At 42.8% G+C, this 17,850-nt stretch overlaps 2 long non-coding RNA genes across 5 annotated transcripts in view; one reads left to right on the top strand and one right to left on the bottom strand.

The window, feature by feature from the left end:
• The window catches only part of LOC118607851, a 28,189-nt gene that overhangs the window by 7,239 nt on the left and 3,100 nt on the right, over positions 1 to 17,850 (top strand). The gene's annotated exons all lie outside the window — the stretch shown is intronic.
• Positions 108 to 16,812, bottom strand: LOC107502967. Of its 4 annotated transcripts, none has more exons than XR_001595118.2 (9): positions 15,977 to 16,746; positions 9,380 to 15,802; positions 8,537 to 8,611; positions 7,451 to 7,732; positions 7,292 to 7,350; positions 6,731 to 6,940; positions 6,465 to 6,624; positions 6,001 to 6,133; positions 531 to 5,809 (listed from the first exon to the last, which is right to left on the bottom strand). It is a non-coding gene; the product is annotated as an uncharacterized LOC107502967 (long non-coding RNA). The 4 variants fall into 4 exon arrangements; XR_001595119.2 differs by having other exon boundaries at positions 7,528 to 7,732; positions 15,977 to 16,745; XR_001595116.2 differs by lacking the exon at positions 7,292 to 7,350 and having other exon boundaries at positions 108 to 5,809; positions 7,528 to 7,732; positions 15,977 to 16,812.

Raw genomic sequence — 17,850 nt, forward strand, 5'->3', positions numbered from 1 at the left:
GCAGGAAAGAAGTGAGACCTCAACTCATTTACCCAAGCTGGGTGAGTAAGGTAGTGAAAGGTGGTTAGGAAGGGACTAAGGTAAAACTAAAACTCATTGCACCAAAATAGTTTTCAAAACAGTACATTTCATCTTACATTACACAACATAATTTGTCTCAGCTGTCATATGTACGTGGCTTTACATTGCTTTTTGGTGGTCACCCACACTGAGCAAGACTTAAATCTTCAAAACACTCAAGGCTCTGAGATTCTGCATTTCATGCCAGTTCACAAGTCCAAGCGTGTCTTCCGTTTATTGGAGTATTTTGGTATATATTTCCTTTGACGTAGAAGGGTAGAGACAAAGCCATTTCCTATAAGAACGGATTTGTTCACAACTTCATTTATGCCACAGAAATTAGGATTAGTTAACAACCATGGAGCCAACGATCACCAGTTATTGGGATTGCATGAAACTAAAATCAGCGATCCTCAGGTTAGATGTGGAGGTAGTAATGCTCGTAAGACAAATCTAGAACAGGTTCGACCTTTTCTTTCACTCTGCCTCCTATCCCACCCTCTGTGAGTGATTGAAAAATAGAAAAGGTCAAAGCCCAATGGGTCTAGATTTAAAGGTTTGAGGTGTATTTTTTTTTGGCATTTTTCTTTCAAATTTTTGCCAATTATTTCCAATTTTCGTTAATCTCAAAATTTCAGCATGGTAAAAAATTAAGGCATTTTCATTCTCTGACATTATTCTACCATAGCAGGACCTTACTTGAGCAGGTTTTGATGCTGAGATTTCTGAGGTATACAAGTTCAAAAGCTCTTGCAGAGATAAATCAGGTATACAATACTTAAACAGATCTCTGAATAGTTCGTTTGTCATCCCTCCTTCTGCCCAGCAGTGGTCACAGCTATTTTTCATGAGGGCTAAGAAAATAAAGTGTCTATTTTAAGAAGGTTCCTGCAACTTAAGGAACAAGTTCAGTGGAAACCCCTGCTGATTGTAGTGGCCAGAGCAGTAGGAACTGAACTGCACAATGCTACTGGGGCCTAAGCCACGCCCCTAACCAGAAGACAACCTGAAGGAAAGTTGTATAGTTTGTCTAAGAAACAATTTTTTTTCTATGCCTCTGGTGCCAACTAGGAACCTAAGAACCTAGCAAAGGACATTATACACATATACTTGTAGAATGAATGAATGAATGAATGAAAAAGTGAATGAACAGTAGTCTCTCTCTTAAATTATAGTCCCCAAGCAAGTTAAAAAGCAAATGTCTGTTAGTTAAGGTGTTGTTTTTTCTTTTGTCTAGGAATTAGCATTGTCTTATTAGCATATTGTCTTGGCACATTGCCTTATAGACACTTTCATTGCATCTCCAAGACAGCCTCACCTTCTCCAATGTTTGTATGAATGAATACACAAAAAGCCCTCTCCATTCTTCTCGGTGCCTTAAAATCACAGCTGCTGGAGGCAGTTCTTTCAACTAATGAGAAAACTGCAGTCAAAATATTTGTTATTGCTCAAGTGACTTCCTGACTTTAAGCCAGGCCAATGAGCAAATACTTTTAAAACCTGCGGTTTCATCTAAATTCTCATCATAAACAGTTTAACTGTAATAAAAGCAGCATCTTCAATTAATGAATTAAAGGACAAATGCTGAGCCCTTTACTATCAGCCTTCTGGCTTCAAATTAGGTCAATGAGCAAGTGACGTTGGGACTATCTAGAACTAAGGAAAATGTCTTAACTTTGTATTGAAAGAACCATGCCTTTTTTTATTTTTTTAACCTCCAAGGCATGCAATTGGTTTTCTGGACCAGACCTACTAATTCATCTAGCATAGTGCTTTCCAGAAAACAGGCACTCAAATATTTACCCAAAAATCAAACCTGTTTTCATAGCTTCAGCCATTTCATTTCCCTTATGCTCAGGACCTAGAATGCTCTAGTTCATATAAAATATCCTCCATTTATCAAATGAATTAGAAAGCAGACCTGAGCCATTTCTTTTTACTCTTTAAATGTCTCTAAGCCAGGCCAGGGTGGCTGTAATTCACCTCCATCTTTAGGATTCGGCATTTAAAAAACTGATGGAGAACCAGAAAACCTTGCTTTTTTAAAAAAACATTTTCCATCTCAGGCCAGGGAGCAAGTAGCCTTCTGGTCTGGATTGTATCTTTCCTACCTAGCTCAGCGTTTAGCATACTGCTTTGCACAATTCTATTTTCCCCATGTGTTCATCATTAAATAAATTTAGCAGCATGTAAGTAGCTTTTAGCCTGGATCTCACAGCTATTACCTCATTTCGTCCTGTGAGCAACCCAGGAGAATAAAATTCTTATATGCTAGGGTATGTGTAGTTCTGAGCCTCACAGAAAATAAGCAGAAATCCTTCATTAAGCCAACAGTTAATTCCTTTTGTCTGTATGGAACAGTAGGCTTGGCAAATTTACAGACAGATCTCTGCTACAGGTTCAATAATAATGATAATGAATTTTTGCATAACCAGCTGCTATCTGAGGAAAGGAGAGAGTAAATTATTATCCAGTCTTGTATTCATCATACACTTGATCTTTTACATATTATATTTACAGTGTTCAATAGTTAATAATCCAAGTTTTTTCCATCTTTCATACTGTAACTGAGATGCAATGTTATAAGCCTAGTACTGGGCACCAATGAGAAAAGCAAAAATTAACGTTCATATGGTGCTTTATAGTTCACAAGATCCTAACATATGTATTGCCTTATTCTCAGCTATAGGCATAATGAAATGATAAACGTGTGAATCTCTTTAGTGTCTTTAACACTGAGTTCACATAGTAGGCAACTAATATTAATTCATCAGTTTATTCAATAAGTATTGAAACCCTCAATTTATATAATTGTGTATACTGCCTTCCCCATAGTGGGTCAAGCACACAAGGAGAAATCTTTGAGACAATGCCATCTCACAGAAAGTTTTATTCACACAGAAAACACCTCTTATTTTATATTTATATAGCACTTTATAGTTTAGAAGTCTCAATTTCACTCACTACATTTTTTTTTACATGAGAAAATATACTGGTAATGTTTGGAAATCACCAGTAAAGTCTTGATTGATTAAAATAAGCAATAGCTACATCTGAATACTGAATAACATAGAACATAACCTCCCTCTTATTAATCGGGAGCATTATGTTAGATTTCCTAGTACCCAAAACAATAGCTGGCACATAAAAGGCAACTAGTTTTCATTCATTCATTCGTTCATTTATTCATTCCTAGACATATAGCCCATTGGCATTTATTTAGCGCTTTAGTTTATAAAGCACTTTAAAATGCACTTCCTATCTTGAAATTTTTAATTCTAAATTGAGAACACTTCTTTTCATTTGCCATCCATAGTGCCTAGCGTGTTAGCTGGCACATTATAAGGCATCACAATAGCTTAATCCTTTGTGTTCGCTGTATATTTTTATAGTTTAAAAGCAGTTCCCATGTGTTTTCTGCTACCTGGAACACTGTATTTTTACTCAAAATCGCTATAGCAGCAGAAACAATGGCTACAAATATATGAATTATTCGTTTATCAACCACTTAGTTCGTAATATCTGCATAATATTACTTGCTCTCGAGAAAGCACTTTATTCATGCCTCTTTTAACATTCGTATCCACAGTTTCTAGACAGGAGAATGTATATAGTATGTAATCAATATTCATTCATCAACTCTGAAACTTGCAAGTCTTTAAGCACTTTCATAGCTTACAAAGCATAGTCACACATTTTAATTCAGGTCACTTGGATGTGATCGTAAATTATCATTGCATCCTTAGTGCCTAGCCAAAGGACAGGTGCACACAAGAAATTAATATTGTTCAGCACAGTCCCTGGCATTTACATCAGGGGTAACTATGGCTCGCAGACCAAATCCACTTGGTTCATAAGCTAAGAATAGTTTTTAGTTTTTAAAGGGTTGTAAAAAAAAATGTAACAGAGACTGTATGGCCTGCAAAGCCTAAAATATTTACTATCGTCCCCTTTACAGAAAGGGTGTGATGACCCCTGATTTAGACACTGCTTCACAGCTGACAGTGTACTTTCAAATATTAGTTGTGCATGGCTGCCAATATACTATTAATGAGAATACCTTCCTTTTCATACGTATTCTCGATCATTTATCTTTCGTCATGGTAAAAGGAAAAAATCGAGAGAGGATTAAACCTCAGGAATATTCTCAAGTTCTCTCATCTTTAAATCTAGAGGTGGGTGTGAAACCCAAGGACAAGTTTAGATCAGTCTACCAAGTGACTCGGCCGCTACTATGAGCAGGGGGTTCAGGCTGTCTCTTTGCAGCCTCACTTTGTCCCAGGGTTAGTCATCTTTTGTAACCATTGTTAGGAGTCCCCAACCCCAGAAATCCTGCTCACCAAAGCTCAGAGGAGTAAGGTGTTGCCTGCGTATTTATTGTCTTAATTCTTCTCGTTGGCGTGGAGCAACTCTTGACAGATGGATCAGAACTGTGATAAAAATGGCTTACGCTGGCCCAGGCACACTACTGCTAATTTACAGATATGTCTCTTTACAGTGATAACATCAAAAAGGGCATCTCAATAGAAGTGGGCTTAAATGGAGATATGAGAACTGGAAAGGGAGAATCGAAAATATCCAAGAGTAGGGAGGATAGTAGCCGAAAAGAACCAAGGGTTCTCATCTCGGGATTTCTTCTGCTCTTGGGGCTTTTAGCCTTCTGGATTCTGGGTCATAGGACTCCGGTTTCCCCAACCTGATTTAGTCTTAATATATCTGTCTTTCTTGAGTCTTCCAGTCCGTGCAGAGAGGCTTGACTCCTGAGTCTTTATGTGTGTCTGAGGCGTCCCGTCCTTGAGTCTCAGGTGGTCAAGATAAGGCTTTTTATCTCAGGCTTTGGGCCTTGTATCTCAGGCTTTCCATGGATACCTGCTCTTAGCATGCCATCGCGTGGACGTCGTGGCTCTTGGAGGTTCCGATGGTCTCAGGCCTGAAGTGTTCATCTGTTTTGGCACACAGGTTTTCCATTTTAGTCCTCAGGTCCCGAGTTTCAAACCACCTATCCTTTGCTTTGGGCCTTCTGTCTGTTCCGGGCCTTCCACCTTCTGTCCATCTTAGGTCTTGGGTTTTACGTCGGTCTGGACCCTTGGGCCTTCTATTAGTCTTGGGTCATCTCACAACACAGCCTGGTATAAAGAAGAGCTCTGCGGTGCTCATTTTGATAGCTGATGCTCTGCACCTATTGAGAAGGGCTTAGGAAGCCCCTTTGTCACACACACAGACATGCACACATGCACAAAAAATATGCGAGGAGAGAGGATAGCAGGAAATCTAGACGAGAAGACACAGACTCACGAAGAGGCCGAACAACCCAAAGATGAGTAGAGGGAAAGAGCAGAGAAGAGACGAGAGAACAGAGAGGAACAATGAAATGGAAAATCACAAGGAACAAAGAGGCACTGAGGCACACAGCGCAGGACGAAAGACAGAAAATGGCCCAAGAGGGGCAGAAAGGACATGCAAGAAAGAGAAAGCCAAGAGGGGAGGCCAGAAACAGAGGGTAATGAACGATCAGCGTTCAGAGAGAAAAAAGGGCGGTAGGCAGAACGAGAAAAGCAAAAGCACCTAGCATGTGACTCAGACGCAAAGCGCAGAGCGGTGAGAGAACAGCAGAGCTGGGAGAGCAGGGACCGGCAGTGACAGTGAAGGAACGAGAGAGGCGTCCGAGAAGGCAGAGCGAGGGAACTAGCAGGAGATCGTGGAAGTGGGGAACAAGCAGCAGAGACATTCGAGAAAGAAATGCACACTCCTGAGTGCAAGATTCGCCAAGGCAGACGGGAGGAGGTAGAGGAGACAAGATGCGGTGAGGGGCACCAATGACAGGGAGGACAACAAAGGAAAACCAAAAAGTGCATTAGTGACCGTAATAAGTACCGTCAGTACCAGCGCCGCTTACATCACCCTCAGTGATAACGGGAGCAGCCGCCGCCACCAACTTACTCCCTTCGGCTCTTCTAAAATGCCGGTGTACCGGGGGTGCCGATCTTCCTTTCATGTGTTCAGATCTCTTGCTCTTCGTACCATTTTGGGGAAAGATAATGATTTTGGTAGATATGAAGGGAACAATCAGGAGCTACCAAAAAAAAAAAAAAAAGAGAGAGACAGAAACTATATAAATGCCATAAAGAAGTATTAACTCAGTACTTAGCTACCCAGAATTCTGGGAAGATTCAAATGAATATGTTATAGATGCTACCTCTACTGAGCTTTGCAATGTATGAAGTTGAAGCTTTTAGGTCCTTAGAGATCAAAGTAATACAACTTCCTCATTCAGCAGAACAGGAAACTATGGCATAAAAGGAAAACGGCTTGCCCCATAATATCCAGCAAGCCACTGCAAACGCCACCATTAATCCTAGCTCTGCTTCTTTAGTCGAACACTAATACGTACAGTCAGGACTTACCGCACTGAATGGCTGCCTCCATCTCCCCGCCTGCAGCCCATTCTTCAGCCTCTCATCACTGACGTAGAGTATGCAGAGTCTTGCTTTAGATCTCCCTGATGATAGATAACTGTGTGCCACTTCTGGTCAGGTTCCTATGGCAGTCATTGCCCATATTCTCCTAAAAAAAAAAAAAAAAGTGTAGCTATCAATCAGCCGCTACCACAAACTATAGTCCCACCCTAAGCAGATACAGTATCCTTATTATGCTTTCAGGGCCAGCCTACCCATCTCTGATGTTTGCAGGTTGCCTTGAGACTTGAGCTTCCTATCTGGGCCCCGGAAAGAATCTTGGCAGAACTTCTTGGCTTAGGGTTGTTGCCTAGTGGTAGTGAGCTTTTCCCTTGGAGGACCCTCATGCCCCATCTCCACCTAGGGATCGTCAAAGGGAACGGGTCACTAACACTGTAAGGCGACAAGCCTCTTCTGAGGAAGATCTGGAGAAGAGAGAAAAGAAAAACCAATTACTGAAATGCAGTATACTGGGAAAGGATCTAGATTCTAGCTACCAGCCTAGAAACATGCAAATTCTTTTATTCATTCCAGCTCTATTCTTTGAACTTCCCCTCATGTCCAGAAGCAATTGAGGCCTGAACAATTAGCAAAATTCACACACTGTGCTTTATTCGACAGTCTCCTTTGTTGTGAGGATTATTAATGTTCTTGCGTTTTCATCATAAAGTATAACGGAGGGGGTTAAGAAATCAAGGCGTTGAAAACAATAGAAGGAAAAGTTAAAGTTTGCTGGACCAAGAGTGAACGAGCCACTTAGAAAAGCTCTCTCTCACCTAGATTTGTAGCAGCCCCCTCTTTTAATTTGTACATTAAGCGATGAGATGCTGGAACCCTGCCAATGTAGACAGAATTAGTTTCCACTCAATCCACATTTCTTGAACAGCAGGAAGTTAAAGACAGACAATCCCTCCAACCCAAGCGAGCTCCTTAACTGCCTTTTCATCCTGTCGGCCTGCAAGCTGCCCTCTTAGAGTAGTGGGAGCTTCTCCAGATTCTGACAAGGAAACACCTGCTGAGCGTGGAGCTTCTCAGAGCTGCTTGCAGTCCTCAGGTCTCACATGCTCAATGTCCTTGTGAAGAAAGACGGGGCTCAGCAGGAGAGGATTGATACCACACGATACAGAAAACGCCAACAAAGTAGGAAGCCGTGACCGGAATCAGTAGACGTAGGTTCGTCCTCTCTCTTCTCTAGCCTGTATGGTCTCTGTAAGGTCCTGGAACGGCAAGCACTGGCAGTGTCACAGAAGGTCAGGCAAGTGTAGAAATAGAACTAAATGGAAATATGGGTCAAACCAATAGCTGGCCTTAAGGGATGACTAAATTCATGGCTTAAAAGTCACGCTGCTCCTGCTGAAAATACTTCAAGATGCAAGGTAAGCTGCCTTTACTATAGGATAGGAGGTCTCAGCCAGGTTTCCAGTCTTGAAAGCACTTGCATGGTATGGTATGGTGTGGGAAGAACCAGATAGGGCTTCCGGGTTCCTGATCAGGAATTACCATATTATCTAACAAATTCTAACACTTACTCAACTCTATTCTCTAGATAAAACATCCAGTAAAGCAAAACGGGTATTCTATGATGTTCTCGATATGAGCACAACAGGCTTCAAAAATCTCTTGCTAACATCCTTACCCATCCTTATTTAACCTAAGATTAGATCCTTCATCCCCAAATACAAGCTTTTAGTTTCAAACATGGCAGTCCACACGTATGCATGTACATGCACATATATAAAATTTACTGTGATCCCTCCTGAAACCATACTAATGATGGTAAACGGATACTCTATGTGCAAGCAAATTTATTCATTGCTGCATTCTCCATGATAGCAGATTCTTTGACAAGAATCATGTCTTTGGTATTACTATTTACTCCACTACCTGGCCCAGTAACTATTTGTTTAGTTACCACAAGTCATATCAATTTTGAAAGATGCCCACATTTCCAGAGTATGCCCTTTTACATCTGCTAGAGATTTTATTCAAGCAATGAATTGAAATACAACTCCAAGATTTACCTTTAGATGCTCTCTAGTACAGGCTTCAATCCATCCTTCCTGAGTATGGGTACAGAACCGGCTCAGAATTCATCCCTTTAAAACAAATTCCAATGAATAGTTATAGTTGGATGTCAATATCGAATGACAAAATTTGATTAGTAGCAATAAAAGATTTAATAAGCACAGACCAGTGTTTCTCAAATTGGGGTGATAAGAACCCTGGAGGTTTGTGGATATATTCTCCCAATATCTAAATCTTAAAGCACTCAAATGTATAATGATATTTAACAATCAGCAATTTGCCAGCCATGGAATATAAAACCAAACACAATGGCTAGGCTTTATGTCTTTGATTTCCAAACCTAATAATATTAAAAAGAAACCAAATGGACTACCCAGATGGCTGCAGTATTAATCATACATTGTGCCAATGAGAAAAACTAAACCCACCTCCTTTAAGTTAAGCCTATGAACTTCAAATCCTGGTGGGCTCCCTTTTTAAAAGTCCAAAACTTATAATTCATACAAGACAGCACTTCATTATCGTTTCTTAGTTATTTCAAGTATGCTTATATAGCTCAACAATACAACCATCTAGGGGATGGGATTATACACGGGACTGTAAAATTTCTACCCCTCACTTAAGTGTAACCTAGCATAGGGCCAGGTACACAATATTCTGTAATTCTGTCGGTGACTCATATGATGATAATACACACGGACACACTCATATAAATTGCAAATGCGGAAAGAACGGGGAAGGAGACTTTCGGGACCCTCTGACTCTACTATGGGTAGCACCAAAGAGAAAGAAATTAGAGCAGGGAAAAGATTACTTAATAACTACAAAGTAGTACTTACAGTATTCTAAAGAGCCAGAGACTCTTCTTACAGCTGTCCAAGGAGCTAGTAGTGCACACTGCACCCTGAGCTGGGCCGACCTTTTGACATCCTTCTCACAGGAATAGTATCCTTTTTCAGTGATTATAAGGAACTGCCGTTTGATGATTAGTTATTTGCTTCAGCAGTTCCATATTAAATACTTCTCTGCCACCAAACACCTATACACTGGAGGCTAGACTAATATTCATTTGTATCAGGCTGCTAGCTCGCTGTTGAAATTTATGTCCAGAAGAATGATTAGATCTTGGCTTATTTTTCCTTTGCTATAAAACAGGGGAACGGGTCTCATCATTTCTTTATTTTTCCTTTGCTATAAAACAGGGGAACAGGTCCCATCATTTCTTTATTTTTCCTTTGCTATAAAACAGGGGAACAGGTCTCATCATTTCTTTATTTTTCCTTTGCTATAAAACAGGGGAACAGGTCCCATCATTTCTTTATTTTTCCTTTGCTATAAAACAGGGGAACAGGTCCCATCATTTCTTTATTTTTCCTTTGCTATAAAACAGGGGAACAGGTCTCATCATTTCTAAGTCCTCACTTCGCTGTGCTCTTAAGGCTACTTTGAATTAGCACGATTAAACAGGGTGTATTTTATGTAATAGAGTAATCGAATAAGGTGATCTACAGTATATGTTCTCTCATTTCATCCTTTCACAGTAATCTTGAAATAAGTAGGGACCAGTTGGTGCTCCAGATGAAGAAATTTAAGGATTAGAAAGTGTAGGTCGTTTTTCTAGAAGTGAATGGTAGTAAAGTCCAAAGATACTGGTCTTAGGAGCTCCATTCTAGAACTCTTTTGGTATAGTAAGAGTCACAGTGGTCTATCCACAGACTCACCACCCTTCGTAAAATGAGAGACACTGGTCATCAGGTACATGGTGTAAATGGATTTTTAAAGTTGAAAAATTTAATGACCAGGTTATCAATTCCAGCTGTAATCCAGATGTCTTTCTTGAGAAACAAGAAATTCACAGGAACTCTTTGATTGTATCCTGGCAATTGATTCTGTAGAATAGCATTCTTAGCCAGGCAATCTGCTCTGGAAGGAAGAATGCAGAGACCATGTTAATCTTCCTTCCCGGGGAGAGAATTTTCATCTAATAAAATAAAGAGTAGTGGCAGTCCAGTCCCCTGGACCTGACTTGCCTTGAACATTTTGCCCAGTGAAGCAGTGACAGAAGTGGGCAGGGATAGGACAGTCATTGGAATTGGGATAATTAACAAATACAGGAAAAAGAATGAAGGTCTATCCACCTAGTTCAGGCCTGCTTTTGGTAGTCAGCGCTGCACAAATGCAACATCAAAGTGGTAGGGAGATCTTGGGATGATGGGCTGAAAACCGGGACAATCGGTGCTGTATTAATTAACAATACAGAAAGGGCTTTGGGTAGTCAGCATTACAAAGAAGCAATGCGGGGCGGGGGAGGGGTAATACGAAGTGGGTAAACCACTGACATCTGGGATTGCTAACATTTAGGGCCAAGAGAGAGGGCCTTGCCCAGTCAGCATTCCCCACCGAGAATGCAAAAGGTGCAGGACCGGGGCAGGAGGAGGAGGAAGCACAATCTTTTCTATTGGCTGGATATACGGACTTCGGAAGTCCATAAGGAGGGTCTAAGGGCAGGCAAGGGTAGGGAGGGGGAGGTTAGGGGTGAGACCATGACTATTTGCAATTTTATACCCTGGAGCAACGCAAAAGGAGTGGCAAAAGGAGTGGAAGGGGCGGGAGTATGCGACGCCGTTTGAGGGACGGGCTCCGGGTGTATTGCAATGTTTGTTTATGCTTTATTATGCCATAGACGATTGAGGCTGCGAGTGCTTGCCTAACAAGGCCGGGGAGGAGAAAGCCATTGCTGACTGCCGTTGTGCCGTTAACATTCCCAGAGTTTTGTGTAGACAGCTGCCCCTGCAGGAATGCAAAGGGACTGTAAGGGAATGGTATCCTACTCTAACATAAGGTGGCATAGATAATTGCAGATATTCACCTTAATGGTCCTAAAACATGACCTTAGTCAGTACCTCGATGTATATAAAGAGGGTACAGACATCATGTCTAGTAATCAGTACTCTGGATCGTTGTTGCTGGTATGCGTAGTTGTCTGGGTGCCGAGGTCAGCACCACTCAGCAGTCATTCAAAGGCAGTGGTAGGGGCTGAAAGCATCCTTTCCTGTTGCACGGGTCCACAGACAAAATTCTGCACATCAATAATCTCAAGAAAAGAGCTCTTCATGGTCATCATGCCCCTAATTCAAAAGGCGGTACGAGGAGATGCACTCGTACTCCAGCGGAAGAGATGGAACTTTGCAGTTATGCACACCGAAGTCCAAAACAAAGGGCTTTATTTGAATAGCATCTCCTTGCTCGGAAGCGAGGAGTGTACAGTGGTTCTGGTCTAGGATATGCTTAGAAAACTGCATTTGTGCACATGAAATTTCCGAGTGAAGTCGTCTTGAGTAGTGGGCACTGCTGCTCAAAATGCTAAGGAAATAGCTGGGATCCCTATCTAGTGCACAGAACAGGAGAAAATGTAATTGCAGTTTTAATAGCCCAAAAAGAGGCCTTTCGCTGATAAGCACGCTCTGCTGTACTGCACAGGGAAGCCGAGTCCGCTGATGAAGACAATAGACAGTTTCACCATTCCGCCAGAAGGCACACTGGGGAAAAACAGTATCTCTTGCAGTAGTGCAAAGGAGGTACAATAGTCCTGGAAATGATGAGGTTGTGGAAATTGCAATTCTGCACATTGTCAGTATCCCTACTGTACTGATCGGAGTGTGGGTCTGAGAGGGCTGATTCCTATTCAAATGGGATGAGCAATGTGCAATTATGTACATTCCCATCCCAGGTATGTGGCTGTACCGAATTATAGTTGTGCACCTTGACTGTCCAAGACTTGTGCAAGGGCGCCCCCTGCCGGAAGAGACAGGGAGTAGCGAGCTGTATCCTTGTCTAGTGCACAGGAATCCAAATGCAATCCCACATTTAACAAGCCAAGAAATGGGACCTTAAAGGTCAGAATCCCTGCGGTACTAAAAAGGGAGCGCAAAGGGTAAGGAAGTATTCTAATGTAATTATTATACATAATAACGCTGTGAGAAAGAGGCCGTAAGTGGACAGTACCCCGTGCAGTAAAGCAAATGGGGTGTCAAGAGTCCAGAACCCATATTAACTCAAAGGACCTTCAACAACTAATTAAACATGTCCACAGTCCCAAGAGAAGGGCTTTAAGGTCATAACTTATGCTTCCATAACTGTAGGAGTCCTGATCTAAAAGGCTCAGTTATGGATAACCGAGAGCGTGTACAAGACAACTAAAACTGTGCTCATTAATTGCATTCGTGTGTACGGTATTAAAAGTAGTCACCTCCTCCTGCTAGAATATAAATATGATGGGGAAGGTCTTTGCCTGATGTACAAGTACAGGAGCAAATGTAAATATGCACATGAACAGTCCAGGAGATCGATTTGCGCCTAGTCAGAAGCCCCTGCAGTAATTTAAGTGGAGCAGAAAAATCGGATATTTCTCTAACATTGCAATTCCGGGAGCATGGATTACTGTAACTATGTACAAAGGAGCCATAGTTGGTCAGCACCCCTGATGTAACAGGTGTGATGGAGTTGATCTTAGTACAATTTTCTACATTAACTACCCAAAGTAAAGACTTTTTAGGGTATTAGTTTATCAGGAGAGAATATAGAATATAGAAAGGATGAACATTAGCTTAAAGTGAGGAACCGTAAACATAGGAATTCTACACAAAATTAGTCCCAGAAAAAAGGCAACGTAAGTAATTAATATGCCTTTTTGCAAAAAGAAGAGAGTATAGGGCTCTTAAATGAAGACAGTGTAGTCAGTTACCATAATTCAATTTATTCCAGTACAAAAGTCCTTACAAAAGGCATCCACTGCTGAATATAAGGACAATGAATGAGATATCTATCCACTGCAGAGGAGGACAAAACATTGCATATTAACAGCGCAAAAAAAGAACTTGGTATTCAGACCTTCTTCAGCGATGCTAACAGGTATCAGAAGTTGGGTTCCACTGTCACAATCCCAAGTACCCATGCTGTAATGCAAAGTGTACTGGATGGGATGTGTCCTCCAGGTACAAAGGACTGACCCGGCTACAAACCCCTTTCCAGTCCTCAGTTCTCTTTATTCGCCCTACGGCAATGTGGTGAGTAGCAGATATGGGGGCTACGGAAAAATGGAACCGAAGGGCATTTAGGCCCTTTGCAGTCCTCAGCTTTGCAGTCCTCAGATTTTGCGACAAAGTGGTAGGTGGGTAGTTGGGACCTCAGATAAACGGGGCTGTATGCATTTAAGCCGCTTACAGCCCTCAGCGCCCTCTGTGACAGTTAGGTGAGAGGGGGCGTTCAGACCTCAGAAACACGGGACTGTATGGCATTTAAGCCCCTTACAGTCCTCAGCTCCCCCTGCGACAATTTGGCTAGTAGGAGCAGGCAGACTATAGAAAAACAGGACTGTATGGCATTTAAGCCCTTACCAGCCCTCAGATCGTTTTGCAAAAAGTGGTAGGTGGGTAGTTGTGACCTCAGATAAATGGGACTGTATGGCATTTAAGCCCCTTACAGTCCTCAGGTCCCTCTGTGACAATTTGGTTAGTAGGAGCAGGCAGACTATAGAAAAACGGGACTGTATGGCATTTAAGCCCCTTACAGTCCTTAGCTCCCTGTGCGACAATTTGGTGAGAAGGTGAGTGGGGACCCCAGTAAATGGGACTGCAAGACATTTAAGCCACTTACCGTCCTCAGGTCCCTCTGCGACAATTTGGCTAGTAGGAGCAGGCAGACTATAGAAAAACAGGACTGTATGGCATTTAAGCCCTTACCAGCCCTCAGATCGTTTTGCAAAAAGTGGTAGGTGGGTAGTTGTGACCTCAGATAAATGGGACTGTATAGCATTTAAGCCCCTTACAGTCCTCAGGTCCCTCTGTGACAATTTGGTTAGTAGGAGCAGGCAGACTATAGAAAAACAGGACTGTATGGCATTTAAGCCCCTTACAGTCCTCAGGTCCCTCTGTGACAATTTGGTTAGTAGGAGCAGGCAGACTATAGAAAAACAGGACTGTATGGCATTTAAGCCCCTTACAGTCCTCAGGTCCCTCTGTGACAATTTGGTTAGTAGGAGCAGGCAGACTATAGAAAAACAGGACTGTATGGCATTTAAGCCCTTACCAGCCCTCAGATCGTTTTGCAAAAAGTGGTAGGTGGGTAGTTGTGACCTCAGATAAATGGGACTGTATGGCATTTAAGCCCCTTACAGTCCTTAGCTCCCTGTGCGACAATTTGGTGAGAAGGTGAGTGGGGACCTCAGATAAATGGGACTGCAAGGCATTTAAGCCCCTTACAGTCCTCAGGTCCCTCTGTGACAATTTGGTTAGTAGGAGCAGGCAGACTATAGAAAAACAGGACTGTATGGCATTTAAGCCGCTTACAGCCCTCAGCGCCCTCTGTGACAATTAGGTGAGTGGGTGAGTAGTGACCTCACATAAACGGGACTGTATGGCATTTAAGCCCCTTACAGTCCTTAGCTCCCCGTGCGACAATTTGGTGAGAAGGTGAGTGGGGACCCCAGTAAATGGGACTGCAAGACATTTAAGCCACTTACCGTCCTCAGGTCCCTCTGCGACAATTTGGCTAGTAGGAGCAGGCAGACTATAGAAAAACAGGACTGTATGGCATTTAAGCCGCTTACAGCCCTCAGCGCCCTCTGTGACAATTAGGTGAGTGGGTGAGTAGTGACCTCACATAAACGGGACTGTATGGCATTTAAGCCCCTTACAGTCCTTAGCTCCCCGTGCGACAATTTGGTGAGAAGGTGAGTGGGGACCCCAGTAAATGGGACTGCAAGACATTTAAGCCACTTACCGTCCTCAGGTCCCTCTGCGACAATTTGGCTAGTAGGAGCAGGCAGACTATAGAAAAACAGGACTGTATGGCATTTAAGCCGCTTACAGCCCTCAGCGCCCTCTGTGACAATTAGGTGAGTGGGTGAGTAGTGACCTCACATAAACGGGACTGTATGGCATTTAAGCCCCTTACAGTCCTTAGCTCCCCGTGCGACAATTTGGTGAGAAGGTGAGTGGGGACCCCAGTAAATGGGACTGCAAGACATTTAAGCCACTTACCGTCCTCAGGTCCCTCTGCGACAATTTGGCTAGTAGGAGCAGGCAGACTATAGAAAAACAGGACTGTATGGCATTTAAGCCGCTTACAGTCCTCAGCGCCCTCTGTGACAATTAGGTGACAGGGGACATTCAGACCTCAGAAAAATGGGACTGTATGGCATTTAAGCCCCTTACCGTCCTCAGGTCTCTCCCTGACAATTTGCTGAGTGGGTGAGTAGTGACCTCACATAAACGGGACTGTGTGGCATTTAAGCCCCTTACAGTCCCCAGCGCCCTCTGCGACAATTTGGTGAGAAGGTAAGTTGGGACCTCAGATAAACAGGACTGTATGGCATTTAAGCCGCTTACAGCCCTCAGCGCCCTGTGTGACAATTAGGCGAGAGGGGGCATTCAGACCTCAGGTAAACGGGACTGTATGGCACTAGGCACTTTAGCAGTCCTCAGTTTCCTCTTCAGTAACACGAGGTCGTCAGGTGAGCATCACATCCAAGTTAACAGAGACCTTGGCAATTGCAATTTTGTACATGATCAAGTTCAGGACAAGGTCTTTAAGTAATTATCACCTTTTAGGTGTATTGCAAGGGTGTGCTTCGCTCCTGACAAAGCTAGCTCTAATCAATCAAATTGTACAACCAAACTGTCCTAGTGCAGAGTTCATGAGCATAATGGTCTTCTGAAGGAATTCTAAGGAATTGAGTGTTGCCTGTTCACAGACGTGGACATGGGCAATTATGGATATTATTAATTCAATAGAGCATCCTTGAGTAATGAGCCCACATAATAGCATGCAAATGGGATACAGTGGACCTTTCAAACAGACAGTACTCTAGGTGACTACAGCTGTGCAAATTAACTGTCCAACAGCTGAGTTCTTGAATAATCTTCATGGCTATTTTGCAAAGTTGCAAGGAATGTGTGAAACACGGGTATTGATGATTGACATTCTACTCATTAATTAACAGCAACGGCCTCAGGTAGTCCGCATTGCCTAGGCGCAATGCAAAGATATTTGAAGATGAGACAATGTACAATTAGTTTAGTACTTTGTCTCAGAGCAGCCGGACTCCCCAGAAGTAGGGCAAGCACTGTAGGATGCCTTTTGACAAGTCTATGGCAGTTGGGACTAAGCCCATGGATAAGCAATGGACAACTTATTTTTAGTACTGGATCAGTGATAGTTGGACTGGCTTTAGGGAGAAGCAGTGCTGATGGGGGCCGGGGGCTGGGGCTGGGGCTGGGGCTGGGGCTGGGGCTGGGGCTGGGGCTGGGGTTAGCCCTAGGTCTAGGTCTAGGTCTAGGTCTAGGTCTAGGTTTAGGTCTAGCGCAGGGCAGGGGCAGGGGCAGGGGCTGGGGCTGGGGCTGGGGCTGGGGCTGGGGCTTGGTCTGGGGCTCGGTCTGGGGCTCGGGCTTGGTCTGGGGCTCGGTCTGGGGCTTGGTCTGGGGCCGGGGGCTGTGGAGGCAGGGAATCACAGAAAGTTGAAAGTGTGGGCATTTAATGCTCCAATATAATAAAAATCAACAGCACTTGAAGTTTCCTGGCTGATCGGTAGGTCATAAGTCAATTAGTGCTGCATTAGAGATGGGAACAAAGCTAGGCCTGGACTGGAATAGACCTTCAAGTATTTATTTTACGTTTGGTCATAAAGTTAAATTTTTATTTATGTGCTCTAAGATTCTTCAAAAATTCAAGGGGAAGTGGTTTATTAAGTCAATTTAAAAGAAAAAATCAGTAAAAATTTTTTATGCCAAAGTATTTGACTTTGGATACCTTAAACCAAAAAATAAAAATAAAAAAATGAAAAAATAAAAAAATTAAGCAATTCATAAAAGAAATTGCAAAGTTTAAGGCATCTTAAGTAACCTAAAAGTGAAAGGTCATTAAATGTAGTTGAGTTGTACATCTAAGCCTTTAAATACATTTCCATAATAGTAACTTAAGGCCTAAATCTAGCAGTAACAAACCACATATACTATTTGTTACTGACATCCAAAAAAATTAATAGAAATCGAAGTCCAACCCCAGCATTAGCCACGGGGTAAGTGCTCCTCTTGAAGAAGGCAGGGAGTCGTCTTCTGCACCTGCTGGCCAACGATCGTCTGCCGGTCTTTGCCACGTCTCACCTCCAATTTCACACTTGGCAGGCATGGAGCACCGCCGGTGGCCACAGCGTGGAAGAGCAGCGGCCAGGCCACAGAAGACTAGTCTGAGGCTAAGGCTCCAACGCAGCAGAATGAGTAAGGTGAGGCGCGCCTCACAGCGAGCCAATATA

The sequence above is a fragment of the Rousettus aegyptiacus genome, unplaced genomic scaffold (genome assembly GCF_014176215.1).
Source record: "Rousettus aegyptiacus isolate mRouAeg1 unplaced genomic scaffold, mRouAeg1.p scaffold_m13_p_9, whole genome shotgun sequence".
NCBI classification, from domain to species: Eukaryota; Metazoa; Chordata; class Mammalia; order Chiroptera; family Pteropodidae; genus Rousettus; species Rousettus aegyptiacus.